General features: G+C 39.7%; 1 pseudogene; it reads left to right on the top strand.

Annotated features, from left to right (window-relative positions):
* The first annotated feature begins 18,334 nt into the window (after positions 1 to 18,334).
* On the top strand, positions 18,335 to 19,902 carry LOC125752230 (elongation factor 1-alpha 1-like; annotated as a pseudogene).
* The last annotated feature ends 247 nt before the right edge of the window (positions 19,903 to 20,149 follow it).

Below are 20,149 nucleotides of genomic sequence, written 5' to 3'. Positions count from 1 at the left end.
GCTGAAGACTGTTCTCTGCTCTCTGTTTGTGTTCTCTCCTAAACTACATCGTTTGTTGTTTTTGTTTGTCAGGGGCCATGCATCTCACAACTTCACCATCACTTCCACATTAAGAAACTAGTACAGAGACTCCATCCCTATGCCCACCCAACTTTGGGCCTGGGCAACCTTGATAGATGCTCTCCCATAGGCTCAGGGAATCTTTCCCAGGGTCTCATTTCTGTCCCCCTCTTCAAACTTCCTATTTTTCCTGGTGCCCCACTTCCCATCCAATCAGCTCCCCACAGACTCTGCATCTCTGCCTTAGTACTTTGTACTGAGAGTTCCTCTGACTAATAGGTGATGAAGCAACATTTTCCTTTTGTCCTTTGCCTCTCAGGTGATCTCCCTATTCTCCTCTCTGTGCAGGTTCACTCCACCCAGACTCCCAGGACTCTGTGACTCAGCTACCGTGGCAGACACCTTGGAGGAGACACTCAATGGACTTCAGATCTCTCCAACAGCTTTGCTTCTACAACCTCCAGTGCCTCACCAACCAACCATTTCACTAGGAGAAACTGCCTTCACTTAGAAATCTGGGTCTTCAAAATCAACTCATCTTTCTCCTTGGTCCTTATTCGGGTTCTACCTTCAATGCCTCTGACATTGGCATCTCCATGATCCCAATTACCTGACTTACACCCTAAAGTCACTTTTGATTCATTCCAAATAAATGAAATATCCAATAATCACTAATTACTCACTTCATTTCTTTCCTTATAATGTTGCCTGTAATCCATTTCATCAGCTCCTCACACCCAGAAGGACTTCTTTGTTTCCATATTCTTCCTGACTCTAACTCATCCAATGCCATTTTTTAAAGAAGCTAAAGACCTCACGTTAAGGAGCAGGGTTATTAACTTTTCATCAGCTCCAAAGTAGATAAAGTAGCTGAAAAGACCAAAAGTGCCTAAGGTATACCAGCAGATCAAGGATTTGAGTCTCCTTGCTTCCATCTATCCATCCATCCAAGAAAAATATTTTGAGCAGGTATTATATGCTAGTCCCTGCAGATATATTCACAAGTAAAAAAGACAACCTTCCTATTCTTAACTATCTCATGGTCTAGGGGAGAAGACAGACAGTAATCAAAGAATCACACAAATAAATCCCAGAAGGAAAGGAAGACAGTGTTATTGTGGCATGTAAAAGGGAGATTTGGCCCCAGTTGTAGAAGTTGTCTCTAAACAAAGAGACAACTGAGCTGACAACTAAAAGATGAATAGGTATAAACTGATGTGTGTGTGTTGGGGTGGGGTTAGAAACATGTAACATTCATGTTCCAGTAAGTGACAAAAGACTCGTATGGCCAGTATGAGACCACAAAAGGCAGCATGATACAAGGCAAAGCTGGGAAAGTGGGCTGGGGTCGTGTCATCAGGGCCTTCTGGTGGTCGTGAATTGTGCCACTCAGAGCTCCTGCTGCAGGAGGTGTAGCTTACTGACAGCTAGAGGATATGGCTATAAGACAAGAGAGTCTTCTAATAGGGAACATTAACTTGGCCAAAACTTTCTCAGACTTTAGCTGGAATCTGAGCCTTTTCCTGTCCAATCCTCCTTCTTGCCTCGTCTCTTTCACAGGCTTGCCTTATAGTTCCAAAGCTCTCCTACATTCTCTATCCTCCTCCCCTTTATTCTTCATAGGTTTTTTTCTCTTCTTTTTTTTTAGATTTTATTTATTTATTTGAGAGAGAGAGAGAGAAAGAGAGAGAGAGAGAGAGAACAAGCAGCGAGAGGGATGAGCAGATACAATGCAGGGCTCAATCCCAGGACCCTGGGATCATGACCTGAACTGAAGGCAGATGCTCAACCGACTGAGCCACCCAGGTGCCCCCACAGGCTTTTTTCTTACTAAATATCTTTCATTCCAAACCTGTCTTAGCATCTGTTTCTTGGAGAACTGGAACAAATACAGACTTTTAGGCCACAGTTGTCATTTTGGTCTTTATCTCAAGAGTAATGGAATGACATGACCAGATTTATGTCTTGAGAAATAAACATCCCTGTCAGCAGTGTGGGGAACAGATTGGATGTAGGCAAGAGTGGATGCAGGGAGAGTGGATAGGCATCTTTGGCAGTGATGTAGATGAGATGATGATGACTAGATTGGGGTGGTGGTTACTGAGATCATAAGAAGTAGGTTGACTTGGGGAGCGTTAAGAAGGTCAAACCAACAAGACAAAGTAAGAGGCAGTGAGGAACAATGTGATTATAGTTAACAATTTTGTATTGTAAACTTGAAGTCCACTAAGGAGGTAGATCTTAAGTATTATCACCACACACACACAGATGTAGATGTAGATGCACACACACACACACACACACACACACACAAAGATAAAGGGAACTATGTGAGGTAATAGGTATGTTAATTAGCCTGATTATGATGAATATTTCACAATGTATGCATATATCAAATCATCAAGTTGTAGATCTTAAATATATACATTTTTTAAATTGTCAACTTTACCTCAATAAGGCTGAGGGTTAAAAAAAACAACTGAGATTGTCTTCTACAGCTGGGTGGATGGTGCCAAATTGAGCGAGGCAATGCCAACGCAGGAGAATGTTTTGGGGTGGATCATAAGTCTGAAGTGCCTTGGAGATACCGAAATGGAGCTGTCAGACAGGCGATAGCATATGTAAGTCTGGAGCTCAGGGAAGAGGTCTCAGCTGGGGGTGTAAACTAGTGGTTGAAAGTATGGTGGTGGTGCATATTATTACATTAAATAAGCTATAGAAGTGGATAGAATCACACAAAGAGGGAGAATTGATAGAAGACAGACGGTGGCCTAGGGTTGAGTTGAATAACATCAATATTTATTGAGTATTGACATAAGCCAAACATGATGAACCTGTACAGGGGACCAAGACTCTCCTGTCTTTCATCTTATTAATGTATTTACTGTTGTGTAACAAAACCACCCCAGACTTAGTAGCTTAAAACAACCACCATTTTACTGCTCAAAGTCCCATGGGTCTGGCCATCTCAATTGGACAGTTCTGGCATCTTACTTGAGGTCACTTAAGCAGAGGTACTCATCTCGTGCCTTGACAGGATGGATGGCCCATGAGGGCCTCATTTACATATTTGGGTCCTCACCTGGGATGGGTGGAGTAATGTACTGCCAGCCTCTCTCTCTCTCTTCCTGTTTTCTCTCTGTCTCTCCATGGTCTTTCATCCCAAGTCCGTTAGCCTGGGCTTGCTCACACTGCAAAGGCAGCATTCCAAAAGGACAAACCCTGATGCACTAGAGTCATGTTGGTGGATATCCCACTGGCCTAAGCAAATCACATGTCCAAGCACAGAGTCAGTGTGGGAGGAGAAACAGGGGAAAATCTTTCTCTCTGTAAAAGTATAGAGGCTAGGAGGACTGATTTCTTGGGAAGTTGGGGTGGGTAACAATTTACTCCAATAATCCTCTGTTTAGGAACTTGCAGTGATTTCTTATTTCCCATTGAACCCAATCCATATGACTCCTCACCACGGTATACTATTTACTGTCCTTTCCTTGTGCTCTACTCCTCCTATGACCTTTGCCTGAGCTCCATGTCACATCTCTCCCTTCTCCATCTGGCTAATTTTACCCCATCTTAGACTTATTCCAACCTTCACATTTTTGTTCATTTTATTCTCTTAGCCTATAACAACACCCGCCATGTCCTTTCCTCAGCCTACAGCAAAGATAATATTAATCTAATTCTAATCTCAACTTCCCCATGAAGAATCCTTAGATAGTTCTGCCTTCATTGATCAGTTCTGGCTATAAATTCTTGGTGATCTAATAAATAAAAGTTTTGATCTTAATTATGTGTATTTTTTTACTGTTGGCTTCACATAGATATACCTTTTTCTCACAACTGGATTACAAACTCCTTGATGAAAGAAACTGTGTCTTAGACCTCTTTAACATCATGGCATCTAAAGCTGAACAAAACAGTGTTCTCAAGAATGTCACCAGCTAACAGAGGAGACACCCACAAGTAAGTAGGTGATTGATTTGAACACAGTACAGCTACTACTTAAATCCTAAGAGCAGAGTACTGTGGGAAAACTGTCAACAGCCTCCAAATTTGTGGTCGTTGTTGTTGTTCCTATTATCTTGGGGGGGGTCTTTCGTTTGTCCAGTTCTAGTGAGGCAAGATGTGGTCAGGGAAGCTAACCTCTGGACCGAAACTGCAGTGGAGGATGAAAATAGCCAGAGAAAGGCAGGGGGAAAAGCAGCTTGAGGCTGAGGTTTGGCAAGAATGTAGATAAAGGAGAGATCCTGGTTCTTTAGGAATTCCAAGTTAATTCAGACTAGTTAATCAGAGGACTTAATCTAGCTGGAGGATAGTGATAGAGGAGCAGTAAAAAGATCCAAAGTTGGGACTTCAACCCTGAAAAAGCTGTCTCTCCACGTTCTTTTGGGTTATTCATGATGCATGCTATGGAGGTAGGGATCGGCCCAGCATTGGTAGGGCATTGAAGGACCTTCCCCTGCAGAGGTCAGGATGGGACAAGGCTATGGGGGAGGGGCCCCTCATAATCACTGTTCCGCAGATGTAGGCCTCCTGTGCTGTACGTCATCTCTGTTCCTCCCCAAAGGAAAGGCCTGCAAAAGGCATGTTAGTCCTAGCCTCTACTTTGAAAAATTAATGAAGAGATATCTCTGACAAGAGGTCAGGGTTCCTCTTATCTCTTGCTTCCACCTATAAAACTGTGTACAATCATGTAGTTGAATAACACGGATTATGATAGGTCCAACTTCAAACAGTAATAAAGAATCATGGGCTTCATTCCCAGGCAATAGCTACCCAGTAATGTGTGGTTGGTGAAAAAAGTAATTTTACAGCAAGCCACCAAACAAATGCTTCTCTGGGTGTGACTTTTTAAATAAAAATAGATACAATCCCTAATCAACCTCCAATACTAATTAGTCCCTTCTCAAATCTTGTAAATGGTTAGTCAACCTCATTTTAGAAAAGGCAGCTGTTTTGTGGAAAACTCATGAGAAGAAAGAGACAAAAATAAGTTTACTCCACTAAGCCATTTTCATGTGGGCTCCTGGTGAGACATCAAGCATTTCAGTGATGCCTCTAACATAGAATTTTCTTTAGACATATCTGAAGCTCTAATAAGTCAGATCCTGTTGGGGGAGGAAATTAATCCCAAACATAAGGAAAGCACTTGCAAAGTGCTTTAACTCTTTCAAGGCTCCTGACCACAAAATGAATATCCTGGAACAGTCAGGAACAGTGAGAGTGAATTGAACAGAAGGCAAATGAAACATTCCTAGTTAGAGTGGTCATTTTTGGGAAAATCTAAATGTGTTTCCAAATGACCCATTTCCATTTAAATAGTTTAGAGGTGATAGAAAACAGCTTATTATATCTGGCAGGGATTCTCAACCTGTTCCCACTGGGTTTTATCTCCTGCAATGATTAATGCAACTATCATGCAATATCTGAATCTTTGCCTTTCATTTCTACTAAGAAATTATCAGGCATTACCTCAGTGCGGCCATAGAACAGAAGATAAGTTCATAAAATCAATTTCCTGTGGGGTTAGCTTTAGTATTTTTTCACCTTCTAAGAGTAATGTTTTAGGGGTGCCTGGGTGGCTCAGTAGGTTGAGTGACCGACTCCTGATTTCAGCTCAGATCATGATCTCAGGGTCATGAGATAGAGCCCTATATTGGGCTCCACACTCAGCTCAGAGTCTGCTTGTCTCTCTCCCTCCCCTCTTTCTCTCTGTCTCCCTCTCTCAAATAAATAAATAAAATATTTTTTAAAAAAGAGAATAATGTCCTAATGCACAATGATCATAGTAACTAAGATTCAAATAGGTCAACGAATCACATTTATATGTTTACTAAGGAGAGAGGGACAGGTAGAGAAAATGAAGTATGATTAAATGTAGTTTAATTTTAGAAATATTTTAACTGGAAAGGAGTTCAATGAGGAAACTTCTTGTAGTTATATAACATTATAGAAAAGTTGGAAACTACCTAAATGTCCAACAATAAACAAATGGATAAATCATGTATTACAGAGCCACATAATGGACAATAATGTAAATATAAAAATGATTTTTATGAAAAATTTAAATAACATGTAACTATATGATCATACTTATAGTCTAATTAACCTCCTGAGGAAAAAAAATCTGGAAGAAAACATTTCAAAATGACAACAGTAGTAGAGTTTGAGAGAAGGACCTGTAATTTTTTTCTTCATATAACAAAGCTTTCAAATTTTTAACAAAGGGCATATGTCAGTTTCACATTCTGGAAAATTCCACTTTTATAAACAAAACTACATTTTTAAAGTTCACATTTTATAGATCATTTACTAAAACTTAAATTTAACAACTCTAGTACTTATGATGCTTTACAGTTTACATGACATTTTTACATTTATTCTCTTTTTTTTTTTTTTTTTTTACATTTATTCTCTATCATCTACAGCAGTTGAGACCTTAGCACACCATTTATTTCATATCGAGTCAAGCTAACTGTATTTGACTTTTCACAACATGATATTAAAACTAGCAAATGTTTGGCAGAAATAGCATAATCCCCCAAATGTAATTTTCTTTATGATTGGTCATAAAACGCATATTATAGAGGTAGTAATTTTTAAAAGCTTATGGAAATTACTATATCGAAACTATTTTAAAACCTCCAGACTTACTGATTGCCCCATTACATTTAAATCATTAAAACTCTCCTTGGAGCCAACACTTAGAACCCACCCTCCTGCTCTTCCTCCCACTCCTCGTTTTCTTGCCTCCAACTTTCCAGGAGGATAAAAGGGAAACTGAGTATATCAGGCATAGGTTTCCTCAACCTCCCATCCTCACACCGAGGTTCAGCTACCTGTTTTTCAGGGCTTAAATGCAAAGTGAAAAAGAGGGCCCTTTATTTTAAAAAGCAAGAAAATATGCAGCTATAGGTATTAAAATATAATGCTTTTTCCTCTAAAAATTATTTTAATTATAAAATTATATTAGGAATAATAATATAGTTATAATATATAAACCATAAACTTTCAAATCGCAAAATAAAGTCTTTGGTATCATAATTTCATGTAATACAATAACAATATTTTATTAATGTGACATCCAAATGACAAGACAATTCTGGCTCACTTTTCTGCAAGTTCACTTATTAGGTTGGCACAATTTTTACTTTCAGCAATTTTGTTTTCAACTGTTATAACTAGGAGCAATGTCAGTTGCTCTTTTCAAATGAAGTATTGCAATTAATTTTGGATAATTTTTAATTTTGAGCAGGATATTTCTGCTGATGCAACTATTGTTGGAGCTCTTAAGGGTATTTCATAGGTTATGACATTTGAGATAATTTCTGATAAATTTTTCTAACATATAAGTTTTAGTACATCTAGAGCTGATGATGATTCTGTGGAACAACTTTTCTAAAAAGATTTAACTCTTCATACAAATCAGTTTCCTATCAGGATACCTGGGTACTTCAGTGGTTGAGCGTCTGCCTTTGGCTCAGGGTGTGATCACATGGTCCTGGGATCCAGTCCCCCATGTGGCTCCCTGCAAGGAGCCTGCTTCTTCCTCTGCCTGTCTCTGCTTCTCTGTGTGTCTCCCATGAATAAATACATAAAATCTTTAAAAAAAAACAAACAAAACAAACAAATCAGTTTCCTATCAAGTTTGAATTTAATTATACATGTAAATGTATACAATAGCTATTAAAGAGACTTTTGCTTGACAGTGTTGCAGTAGTTTTGAAAATCAGAAATTCTGAGCTCTGAAATATTCTAGTAACGCCCTGACATGCTTTACTGGAATGTCCATATGTAAACTTCTGTTTTGCATTATTTTTTACAGTTTACTGCCTGCACACCAACAGTTACTGCTCCAGTGTTGATGCAAAACAGTTAATAGTCGTGTAGATGCAGTGGAGTTGGGATCCTGGGACAGAGGCAAGCCTGTCTCCCACTGCAGGTCCTGATGCTGCCTCCATGCTGAGTCCCTCTTGTCTTCTGGGACTAGAGCTGTGCCCACCACTGCTGCTGCTTCTGCTGCTCCTGCTCTAATCATCATTGAATCTGGACACAGGTCTCAGCCCCAGCCACCCCCTTCAGTAGGTCTGTGTCAGGTGTGCACATGTGTGCCAAGCAGCTCAGTAAACTGCCTGCTGCCTACCACGTCTGTGGGCTTAAACTTGAGTGTGTGCACACTGCCACCAGGCATATCTTCTCGGTTCATGCACATGCTTCCATCATCCCATTGAATTTCACATATGACACACAAATTGAAAGAGAACACAGTTAAGAATTTCAAAGTAGCCAAGGCAGAGATTAAATGAAGCGTAAAGCTCCTGAGAGTGAGCCCCTGGGCAACTGGTACACACCCCGGAAGCTGGCCCTGCTCACACCTGCATGTTTACTTTATCTGGCCCCAAGCTTACTTCCTCTTCTCTAATTCCATGGCCTTGTTCTGTTAGTCATCTCCTTTCTCTAAAGTATTTTAAAAGTTATCAAATTATTCTTTACTGAGCGTGCTCAAATTTCTCCACGTTAAAACAGCTCTGCACTCCTCTTTAAATACATTCCTCTTTTTCTCCTTCCCTTTGAAGTCAGTTCCTGGGAAATTAAACTGAGATCATTGGCTTTGCTTTCAGACTTTTCCCTTTATCTGCTATGCTCACAACTTCACCAAATTTTGTTCTGATGAAGGCCAGCAAATGCTTTTTGATTGTCAAATTTAAGTGACTCCTTTAATCTGTGTAATGGACTCAATGTTTGTGTCTCCCCAAATTTTTATGTCTAAGCCCTGACCCTCAATTTGATGTTGTTTAGAGGTGCGGCCTTTGGGAAGTAATTAGGTTAAGATGCGATCATAAGGTTGGGGCCTCTATGATAGGACCAGTGTTCCTCTAAGAAGCAGAAGAGAGACGAGAGCTCACTCATTCTCTCTCTCTCTCTCTCTCTCTCTCTCTCTCTCGCTCTCCCCCCCCCCCCCAACTCTATCCTAAATGTAAAGACACAGGAAGAAGGCAGCCATCTGCAAGTAAGTAAAAGGGTCCTCACCAGGAACTGAATCTGCCAGCACCAGGATCTTGGACTTCCCAGCCTCCAGAACCACGAGAAATATGCCTGTTGTTAAAGCTGCCCCATCTATGGTATTTTGTTACAGCAGTCTGGGTTGACTAAGACAGTCCTCATCTTACGTAATGATAACTCCCCTTCTTGAAATTCCTGCCTTAATTTCTGAGTACCGCCCTCTCTTGGTTCTCACCTTACCTCCAACAATTCCAAATCTTCTGGGGCTTCTTTTTCTATGCATATACCTAATGTTATCCTTGGGTTGTATTTCTTCTCCATCAGTGTACTATTGCTGAACAATTCCCAATGCCCAGGCTAGAACAAATGCTATGTGTTCAAATGACTCCTAAACTCACATCCGCAGCCGAAACCTCTCTCATGATCACCTGACCTGTACAATTTACAATTTCCTGAATGTCCTCACTGAGATGTCCCTGGATATCTGACACTCAGTCTGTCCAACAGAAACTCATCGTCTGTCCTCTATACTTGGTGCTCTCGTCTCCTCTCTAAGGTGGTGGCACTGCCATCCAAACACACCCAAGGCAGAAAACTGGGAATTGCCTTTGATACCCTCCTTTCCTCATATTCAATCACACACCAGATCTAAGAGATTCTGTATTAAGATTTCTCAGTTTCATCTTCTGTCTCTTGATCTCCACAGAACCTACCTTATTTCAGGTCCTTTTCATCTTTCCCCTAGGCTGTTGCAAAAGTTCATCTTTTTGACTTCTCTGTCCTCCACCCCTCACTCCAGTTCTGTCCTGTCTACCTTCTCTTCCACTTTGCTGTACTGGTGATCATTCCAATGCACATCAGCTTCTGTTCCCCCCTACTTAAGACTTTTCAATGACTGCTCATGCTTGCAAAATAAAGTCCACAGTGCCTCGTAAGTAACAGAAGGCCTCTCATAATCTGGTCCCTGTGTATTTGTCCAGTATTCTCTCTTATGTCCTTTGCTTTAGCTATGTTGAACTCCTAGCAGTCCTCCACATAAAATGGCTAGCAGTCATTTATTCTTCCCTGATTTTATTGTCTTTTGTGTAGAACACTTCTTCTTATTGTCTTAGACCTATTGTTCTCCTCCACTTGCTTAGGGCTTCTCAAATACTGTACTGCAGACCAATAGTGCACAAGATGTAAAACCACTAAGTTTGGAGCAGTCAGGGAAGACCGGGGATGGCCCAAGATGGTAAGAAATGGGCACATTTTCTAATATATTGTGAGATGTGAGACAGAGAAGTCAAGGATGACTTCAAGGCTCTTGGTCTGAACAACTAGGAAAGTGGAGTTGCCATCAACCCTGGATGAGGAAGACTGGGTGGTATAAGTTTAGTAGGAATGATAAAATGCCAGTTTGGGATATGCTAGGGTTAAGATGCCAATTAGACACTCAAGTGGGGATGTTGAGTGGAGAAGTTGAATATAAGCTGGAATTCAAGGGGAGAAACCTTGGCCAAATTTGGGTGTCATAAGCATACATGTGGCATTTAATGCCATGAGGCTGAATCAGATTACAGACTGAATGGAGATAGGAAAATGAAGTCCAAGGTCTGAGCATTTTGGTGTTCAGAAGGAATAACCAGTGATGTAGAAAAAAAATCAGAAAACTGATGTCCTGGATGTCAAGTGAAAAGAAGGATGAAATAAGATGAAATCTCTGGTAGATTGAGTAAAATGAGGACTGAGAATAACTAGACTTTGCAACATAGACTTTTAGTTGTTTGGTGGCAAAGAAAGGCCAGGAAGGTTTCAAGAGAAAATGAGAGGAAAGGATTTGGAAGCAGTGATGAAGACAACTCTTCAGAATTTTTTTTTTCTGTATAGGTAAAGAGAGAAAGCATGGTAGTTAGTGGAAAAAGTAGGATTTTAAAAATGGTGTTTTTTTTTTTTAAGATGGGAGAAATTACAGAATGTATTGTATAATAAAAGAAATATCAGGAGAAAGACAATTTGAAGAATCTAGAGAGAGGGGGGAGCATTGCAAGAGTGCTGTCCACGAGCAGTGACAAAACCCAGGCAGGGGTAAGAGACAGGAGGCCATAGTCAAGGGGATGTGTATGATTAACCAAGGCACCTGAGCCAAATAAGGAGGGAGTTGAACTAGGAAAGCAGTAAGGACAATAACAAGGTTGTAGGGATGGAGTGGTGGATTGTTGGGATTGGGGCACTGGAGGAAGTGAGCTCTGGAAGAGGGGTGATCAGAAAGTGGAGAACTTACTCATATGGGGAGACTCATCCTCACCGCAACCCTGACAGTGTTCTGGTCCACATTTTTCAAATCCAATGGTCAATTCTCAGTCCTCAGATTGCCTCTCTCAGCTGCATTTGATAGAGCTGATCACTCCCACATTCTTCAAACACTTTCTTCATTTGACTTCTGAGATTTTGTACTCTCGTGGACTTTTTCCTCAACAAATTCTCTTCTTTCCCTACTGTTCCTAGACACAGTTCTTGGGTTGCTTCTTTTCACCATCATCCTTGTTTCTGTGGTGATCTCATCTAGTCCCATGACTTTAATATCATCCATATGCCTGAGACTCCCATATTTACATCTCCATTCCCAACCTCTCCTTTGAATTGCCTACTAGACATATCCACCTGGATTTTTAAGACACCTTAAGCTTAGCATGTCCAAAATGGAAGTCTTGATCCCTTATCCCCCAAATTCTGATCCTGCTCCAACACTCCCTAGCTCAGCAAATGGAATCTCTATTCACCCAGATACTCATGTTCAAGTCCTGGAATCACCCTTGATTCCTTTCTTTCTCTCATACCCCTCTTCCAACTTATCAGCAAGCAATGCCAACATAACCCTTAGCAGTACATCATATATCTGACCTTTCCTCATCACCTTCATCCTATGACTCTAGACCAGTGCTATCTAATAGAAATATAATGTAAGCCACACTAGTAATTCTGACTTTCCTAGTAGTCATATTAAAAAGGGTCAAAAGAGGGACAATCAGGCTGGCTCAGTCGGTATATATAGCATGTGACTCTTGATCTCAGAGTCATGAGTTTGAGCCCCACATTGGGGCTTAAAAATTATTTTTAAAAAAAAGAGTGAAAAGAAGCAAGTAAAATCAATTTTAATTTTATGCTTTATCTAACCAAATATCCAAAATGTTATCATTTCAACATGTAATAAACGTAAAAATAATAAGATACCTTACAACATTTTTTCAACTGTCTCCCTAATCCCATGAGTATTTTATACTTACAGCACCTCCAATTTGAACTAGACACATTTCAAGAGCTCAGTAGCTACATGTAACATGTGCTATCCTATTGAACAGTACATCTTTTACCTGGACTAATGAAGTTGTATTTTTTTTTTCATTTAAAAAATTTTATTTAGATTCAATTAATAAACATATAATATTCTATTGGTTTCAGAGGTAGAGGTCAGTGATTCATCAGTCTTATATAGTACCCAGTGCTTGTTATATCACATGCCCTCCTCAAGGTCCATCACTCAGTTGCCCCATCCTCCCTCCATCGCCCTCCAGTGACACTCAGTTTGCTTCTCATGATTAAGTTGTATTTTAATTGGTCTCCTGCTTACATCACACTTCTTCTCTTCTGCCCTCCCAAAGATATTCAACCTTTATTAGCCAGATAGTCCTTTAAAGATAGAGGCAAGATCATGTTCATTCCCTGCTCAAAATCCCCCAAAGACTTCCATCACACTTAAAATGCAGATACTTCATCATTGCTTACAAAGCCCTACATGATCCGAATTCCTTTCCCTCCTGCCCCTCCCTTGGACCTTTTCTCCTACCGCAGACCCTATCATCACTCCTTTGCCACCCCACTGACCTGCAAGCTGTTCCTCAAACATAGCAAACATACCCCTCTCCATCAGGGACTTTCATTGCTATTCCTTCTGCTTGGAATTCTTTTCCCTCAGACCTCTCATGGTTTATTCCCTCACTTCATTCAGACTTTTGCTCAGACCACCTTAAGAGTGGACTTCCCTGTCTACCCTATCTAAAACAGAACCCCTGACACTTGGGCTTCTCTCACTTTATGCTTCTTCAAAGCTTGACCATGAAGGTCAGCATTACCTGACCTTGTTATATACTTAGTTTTTGCTTAGTTAAATCCCTAAATTAGAATACAACCCCCAGGCAAACGTGGGCTGTATTTTATTCACTACATTCTAATTCCTTTATCTGAGTTTTAAATAGGTGCTCACTAAATCTTTATTGACTGAATAACTGAATAGAGAAGAAAGACAAAGAGCAGCCACCTCTAATATTCAGAGCTGGCCTGACACAGTTGGGCCATGTTATATTCCTATTAGACATAAACCATCTCAGAGATCAGCAACGTCAGACAAACTTACACTGAGATCATGATGAAATGAGACAAGTAAAGCCACTTTATAATTTTGCCTAAGAATAGACAAAACAAGGTCAATGTGCTAGCCCCAGATGGTCTTTCTCAGACAAAATGGGTGACTGCTTCTTCCTTATGAATTACAACTTCATTCTCATTTTGGTTTACTCTTCTTATAACTAAAATTTGAGATACCCATCATAGAACGTCTTGTTTTCTAACAGGACCAGTGTAAAAGGTCAGCATACCTGACCCTTCTTCCCTTCCTTGACCCTTCCCTGAATCACTCAATCAAGGTACACATCCTATAATACATTCTCTCTGATACACTCTCTTACTGAGAGACCCCATGATTCTCCATGGTGTGTGTTCTCCTTCATTACAATGAGTAATAAGCTCAACTTATTCAATTTCTGCTGTGTTCCTGATGGCCTTTGGTAGTGAACATTGACACAATGAATGAATCAGCATTTGCATTTGGAGATAACAGGTGATCTTTATTCTCTTCTCCATACTTTTCTATTTTTTTCTGTACTCTTCAATGTTTCTATAAAAAACAAATATTATTTTGGAATCAGAAAAATTTGAATACATATTTAATTTTAAAATAACAATTAGTATTGTATATCTGAGACATAATTCTTAATGAATAGGAGACCTGGTTTTAAATCCAATTATTAGACTTCCTCCCTGAGTAAATGTAGGAAGTTTATTTAGCCTTTTTGGATCTTACTGCCAAAAGGCAGTGTATATCTTGAGATCCCTTGCGACTCTAAGAGCTTTAATTAAAATTCCTCCAAAGTAACTGTATTTAACTTGACACAGTGATGTTCAGGAATGGAGCAGTGAGATGAGTATTAACGTATGATCAAATACCAAATTGTTTTACTTTTTTGTGTTATATTGGGCAAATTATTTTAAAACCTTGACTTCTTTATTCTTATCTATAAATTATAGGTTGTAACATCTCCCCTTATATAGAGATTTCTTGGGTATCCTTTTTTTAGAAGATTTATTTATTTATTTGAGAGAGAAAGAGAGAGCACATGCACGCACATGCCCAAGCCAGGGGAGAAACAGAGGGAGAGGGAGAGAGAGAATCTCCAAGCAGACTCCCCATTGAGTGTGGAGCCCGAAGTGGGGCTTGATCCCATGACCCATGAGATCATGACCTGAGTTGAAACCAAGAGTTGGATGCTTAACCAACTGAGCCACCTAGGCACCCCTTAGGTATCATTTTGTAAATACATGTTTCCATTGGGAGTATTGGGCATGTGCATCCTCCATTTCTGTTCAACGGAACTAGAATGGAAGCCAGTTATGTTAAGTACTGGAAACTCAAAATTGCCTTAACCTTAAGAAACTCAGTTAGGATGCCCGGCTGGGTCAAGTCAGTAGAACGTGTGACTCTTGATCTCAGGGTCATGAGCTTTAGTTCCACTTTGGGTATGGAGATTACTTAAATATAAGAAAACTCAGAGAAAGTGGGCAAGAGAAAGATGTAAACAAATGATTGGAATATTGTATGATGCACTTAATAAGAGATAGATGTCCAAGATCAGAGGCCATAAGTAAGAGTTACCAGGAAAGATTCTGCAGAAGAAGAATAACTGAGAGTGTAAGGAAGGATGAGGAAAAGTAGAATATGTTGGAGGACAGCATTCCTTACAAATAAACACGAAATAGCATTATATGTTCAAGGAGATATAGGCATATTAGTATTATTTGACTGGGGTATAGGGGAGGTGTAAAGAAAGCAGAGTAAAAGGAGGCATTAGGAGGTGAAGTTAGAACTCTTAGAGGTGGTGTATTCCAAATTCCAGCCCAACACAAGAATTTCTTCTAGATTCTATATCTGTACCCTCCAATATGGTAGCCACTATGCCCATATGGCTGTTTAAATTATAATCACTTAAAATAAATTCTATTCCTAGGTCACACTAGTCATATATTAAGGGTTCTCAGCCCCATGTGGTGAGAAACTACTGTTTTGATAGGACACATCTAGGACATTTGTATCCTTGCACAATATTGCGTTAGACAACACTGCTTCATAGTGTCCCTGATAGGTGCTCGTTTATTTTATATTTGAATTGTGGGGACATAGCTACTTCCTAAGACAGTGTATTCCGTTTTTAAATAGGTTTATTTGCTAAATATAATTTTAAATAATTTAACCCATAATATACTTCCCTTTGATTTCTGCATAAGAATCCTAGTTCTGTGGATAAATATAATCAGTTCACACTTTCTTTCACTTAGTGGCTCTTTGTCTATTTTCAGACCTTGTCCTGTGTCCTTCTTTTGTTCTCTTCCTCAGGCCTATCCTCCCAAATACCTTCTGTGCTTCCTCCCATGCCTGTTTCCAGATTATTTCTATTTTGGTGGCCCTCCTCCATTTCTTCTAGAGTATATTTTCCTAAATTGAACTCTTTGTCTCACTTGTGGTTTGATCAGGAGAAAACAATACTACTTTCCTGTGCTCCAGGAACTTTTATTTCCATAAATGGAACCTATTTTGCCTTTTGAGTTTTTTTTTTTAAAGCATCTCTCATTCTGTTGTGCTTTTTAAGTTCATTGGCCAATAATATCCAGTATACACTTTTTTTTTTTTACACTTTCTTTTTAACAAAAGTTCCTATATAAGTTCCTTAGTGAGTAAGTCTCACTAAGCCTGTATCAGACAAATACCTTTTTGTTTTTTAGACCTCTAATTTCTTATTGTTGATGAAATCCTGTTATGTATTCCAGGAGAAAAAAAGCAGCAGAAGAGTGAAAAAAAAAACTCAGAGGTAAGAAAGTAATTAAGAAATATCTCATAATTTATTATTAAATCTGTTCCATAAAAATAATAAATCAGATATAAAAAATATTAAAAAGCAAAATTATAACCTTTGACATAAAATGGTAATAAAACTGTCAATTGAAAATGGGCCAACAGTAAATTGCTCATGCCAATAAATGACTTTTAAGCCCTTCTTAGGTTAATGTATGCACTGTATTACTAAGCAATACTTTTTTGCCATACTAATACCTCATTAATGCACACAATTTTTAGTTCATCTTTGGAGATAGAGGTTTATGTGTGAGTGTGGTGCTGCAAATCGCAGGGGAATGCATACACTGTGTTCCTATTCCTGCATCTGAACAAGGCCTTCAGGAACCTCCCAGAGCTGTTCCACCTGCAGCCTTGACCTTATATAAGGAAAAATTCCCTTTGTTCCTTTCGTGGGGTCACATGTGGAGGGAGCATTCCTAAACATTAATCTGAGTTATTAAAATTCCCTTTTGATTTGGCCTCCTCTCCCTACTCTTCTTATACCAGACTTTGAAATGACAATTTTCCTAAAGCAAAATGTAGTTAGTGTACATTTACCACAACTATGAGCCTTCGGGGTCCCAGTAACTCAAGTACCTCAAAACTTACCCTGAGTATTTTGGTACCAGTCCATGATCCTAAAATCGGATATCTGACAAACAGCTTCATCTCTCATGTTTCATTATGGTTTCAGTTTATACACTAGTGAGCAATGTAGCCTCCTATGTACTGAGCCAGTACACTGTGGCTACTCAGTTGATCTGTCTTCTCAGAAAACTCCAAAAAACTGACAGCTGAAAATCTGGCTACTACTTCTTAGGATGTTTACAATAAATGGTCTACATATGCTAAGTAGTGATTATTAATAACCCCTGAGGGTTGGTTAGTTTCTTCATATCCATTATATCTCTGAGTCCCTACAACAGCCCATGAGATCACCAGGGCAGACATGATTCCCCTTTTTGTAAGAAGAATCTTAGACTGCAAAAGATAACATGATTTGGTCAAGGTCACAAAGAAAGTAAGTAGTAAGCCAGGATCCAAACCTTAGTCTAATAAAAAACAGCAATGTACTTTTTATTATGATGCCTTCTATGTATTAGGTAAGGTAAATTCATCTAAAATGTTTCCACTTATTTCAAGAAACTGGCCTTTGTAGACTATTCGTTTCATCTTGGGAAGAAATAACCAGACTTATTCTATGGTACATTCTATGATATGTAATCTTCTAGTGACAAAATTAAACACATGGTTTACAAAATATTTAGCAGTACCTAAGACTCGAATCACATGAACTACCATTTTCTACTGTTCATACTTCAACTTATAATGTATTCTTGGAGATTATCTACTGAACAGTGTTGTGCAATATGATGACACAATAGAACTTGGGGCCTGGAAGGGATTTTCATCTTTTAAACCTTTTAAAATTTGTTCTTTTTAAAGTGAAAAAGTGGAATGCCTGGGTGGCTCAGTGGTTGAGCGTCTGCCTTTGGCTCAGGGTATGATCCCAAGGTTCTGGGATCAAGCCCTGTATTGGGCTCCCTGCAGGGAGCCTGCTTCTCCCTCTGCCTGTGTCTCTGCCTCTCTCTCTCTCTGTGCCTCTCATGAATAAATAAGTAAAATCTTAAAAAAAAAAAAGTGAAAAGGTAATACATATAGGAAAAATTCAAACAATGTAAAAGGATATGTAGGTATATAACTTCTAACATATAGATGTGCTTATATATATATACTCTTTCACTATTTGAATTTTCTTACTCTACTTAAGTATTTGAATATTACATATTAAATGCATATTATTAAATCTCTCTATATATTTAAATCTAACCTAGAGCTACAATTCCCTAATCTTCTTTGCCAAAAGCAACTTATAGATCCCCTAGAAGTTGTCTAGGCATGCACAATATAACTGAAAATGAAAACATGCTGTACGTACTTTTCTGTATCTTGCTTTTCTTTATTTAAAAATATATCTTGAAGGCTATTCCCTAGCAGTGCATTATTTTCTAGGGCTGCATAGTATTCCCTACTAAAATTTATTCAATCACTCCTAATGATAGAAACGGGCAGAGGGCTTTTTCCGCAAGGGGTTTGCCGCCAGAACACAGGTGTCGTGAAAACCACCGCTAAACCTAAACCAAAATGGGAAAGGAAAAGACTCACATCAACATCGTCGTCATTGGACACGTAGATTCGGGCAAGTCTACCACTACTGGCCATCTGATCTACAAATGTGGTGAGATCGACAAAAGAACTATCGAAAAATTTGAGAAGGAGGCTGCTGAGATGGGAAAAGGCTCCTTCAAGTATGCCTGGGTCTTGGATAAACTGAAAGCTGAACGTGAACGTGGTATCACCATTGATATCTCCCTGTGGAAATTCGAGACCAGCAAGTATTATGTGACCATCATTGATGCCCCAGGACACAGAGACTTTATCAAAAACTTGATTACAGGCACATCTCAGGCTGACTGTGCTGTCCTGAGTGTTGCTGCTGGCGTTGGTGAATTTGAAGCAGGGTCTCCAAGAATGGGCAAACCCATGAGCGTGCCCTTCTGGCTTACACACTGGGTGTAAAACAACTAATTGTTGGTGTTAACAAAATGGATTCCACTAAACCACCCTACAGCCAGAAGAGATACGAGGAAATCATCAAGTAAGTCAGCACCTACATTAAAAAAAATTGGCTACAACCTCGACACAGTAGCATTTGTGCCAATTTCTGGTTGGAATGGTGACAACATGCTGGAGCCAAGTGCTAACATGCCTTGGTTCAAGGGATGGAAAGTCACCCATAAAGATGGGAATGCCAGCGGGACCACACTGCTTGAAGCCCTGGATTGCATTCTGCCACCAACTCATCCAACTGATAAGCCCTTGTGTCTGCCTCTCCAAGATGTCTACAAAATTGGTGGTATTGGTACTGTACCAGGGTCGAGTGGAGACTGGTATTCTTAAGCCTGGCATGGTGGTCACCTTTGCTCCAGTCAATGTTGTTGTAACATTGTGAAGTAAAGTCTGTTGAAATGCACCATGAAGCTTTGAGTGAGGCTCTTCCTGGGGACAATGTGGACTTCAATGTCAAGAACGTATCTGTCAAAGATTCGTCGTGGCAACGTGGCTGGTGACAGCAAAAATGACCCACCAATGGAAGCAGCTGGCTTCACAGCTCAGGTGATTATCCTGAACCATCCAGGCCAAATCAGTGCTGGATATGCACCTGTGCTGGATTGTCACACAGCTCACATTGCTGGCAAGTTTGCTGAGCTGAAGGAAAAGATAGATCGTCGTTCTGGAAAGAAGCTGGAAGATGGTCCCAAGTTCTTGAAATCTGGGGATGCTGCCATTGTTGATATGGTTCCTGGCAAACCTATGTGTGTTGAGAGCTTCTCTGACTATCCTCCTCTGGGCCGTTTTGCTGTTCGTGGCATGAGACAGACGGTTGCTGTGGGTGTCATCAAAGCAGTGGACAAGAAGGCAGCTGGAGCTGGCAAAGTCACCAAGTCTGCCCAGAAAGCTCAGAAGGCTAAATGAATATTATCCCCAATACCTGCCACCCCAGTCTTAATCAGTGGTGGAAGAACGGTCTCAGAACTGTTTGTGTCAATTGTCCATTTAAGTTTAATAGGAAAGACTGGTTAATGATAACAATGCATCGTAAAACCTTCAGAAGGAAAGGAGAATGTTTTGTGGACCATTTGTTTTTTGTGTGTGTGTGCGTGTGTGGCAGTTTTAAGTTATTAGTTTTTAAAATCGGTACTTTTTAATGGAAACAACTTGCCAAGAGTCTGTCACAGAATTTTGAGACACATTAAAACAAAAGTTTGAGAGAGAAAAAAAAAGAAATGGGCAGGGGGCAATTGTATTCAGTCTTCTGTT

This window comes from Canis lupus, chromosome 12, assembly GCF_003254725.2.
Source record: "Canis lupus dingo isolate Sandy chromosome 12, ASM325472v2, whole genome shotgun sequence".
NCBI classification, from domain to species: Eukaryota; Metazoa; Chordata; class Mammalia; order Carnivora; family Canidae; genus Canis; species Canis lupus.
Note: the sequence above shows the minus strand (reverse complement) of the source record. Positions and strands in the feature narration are given on the sequence as shown.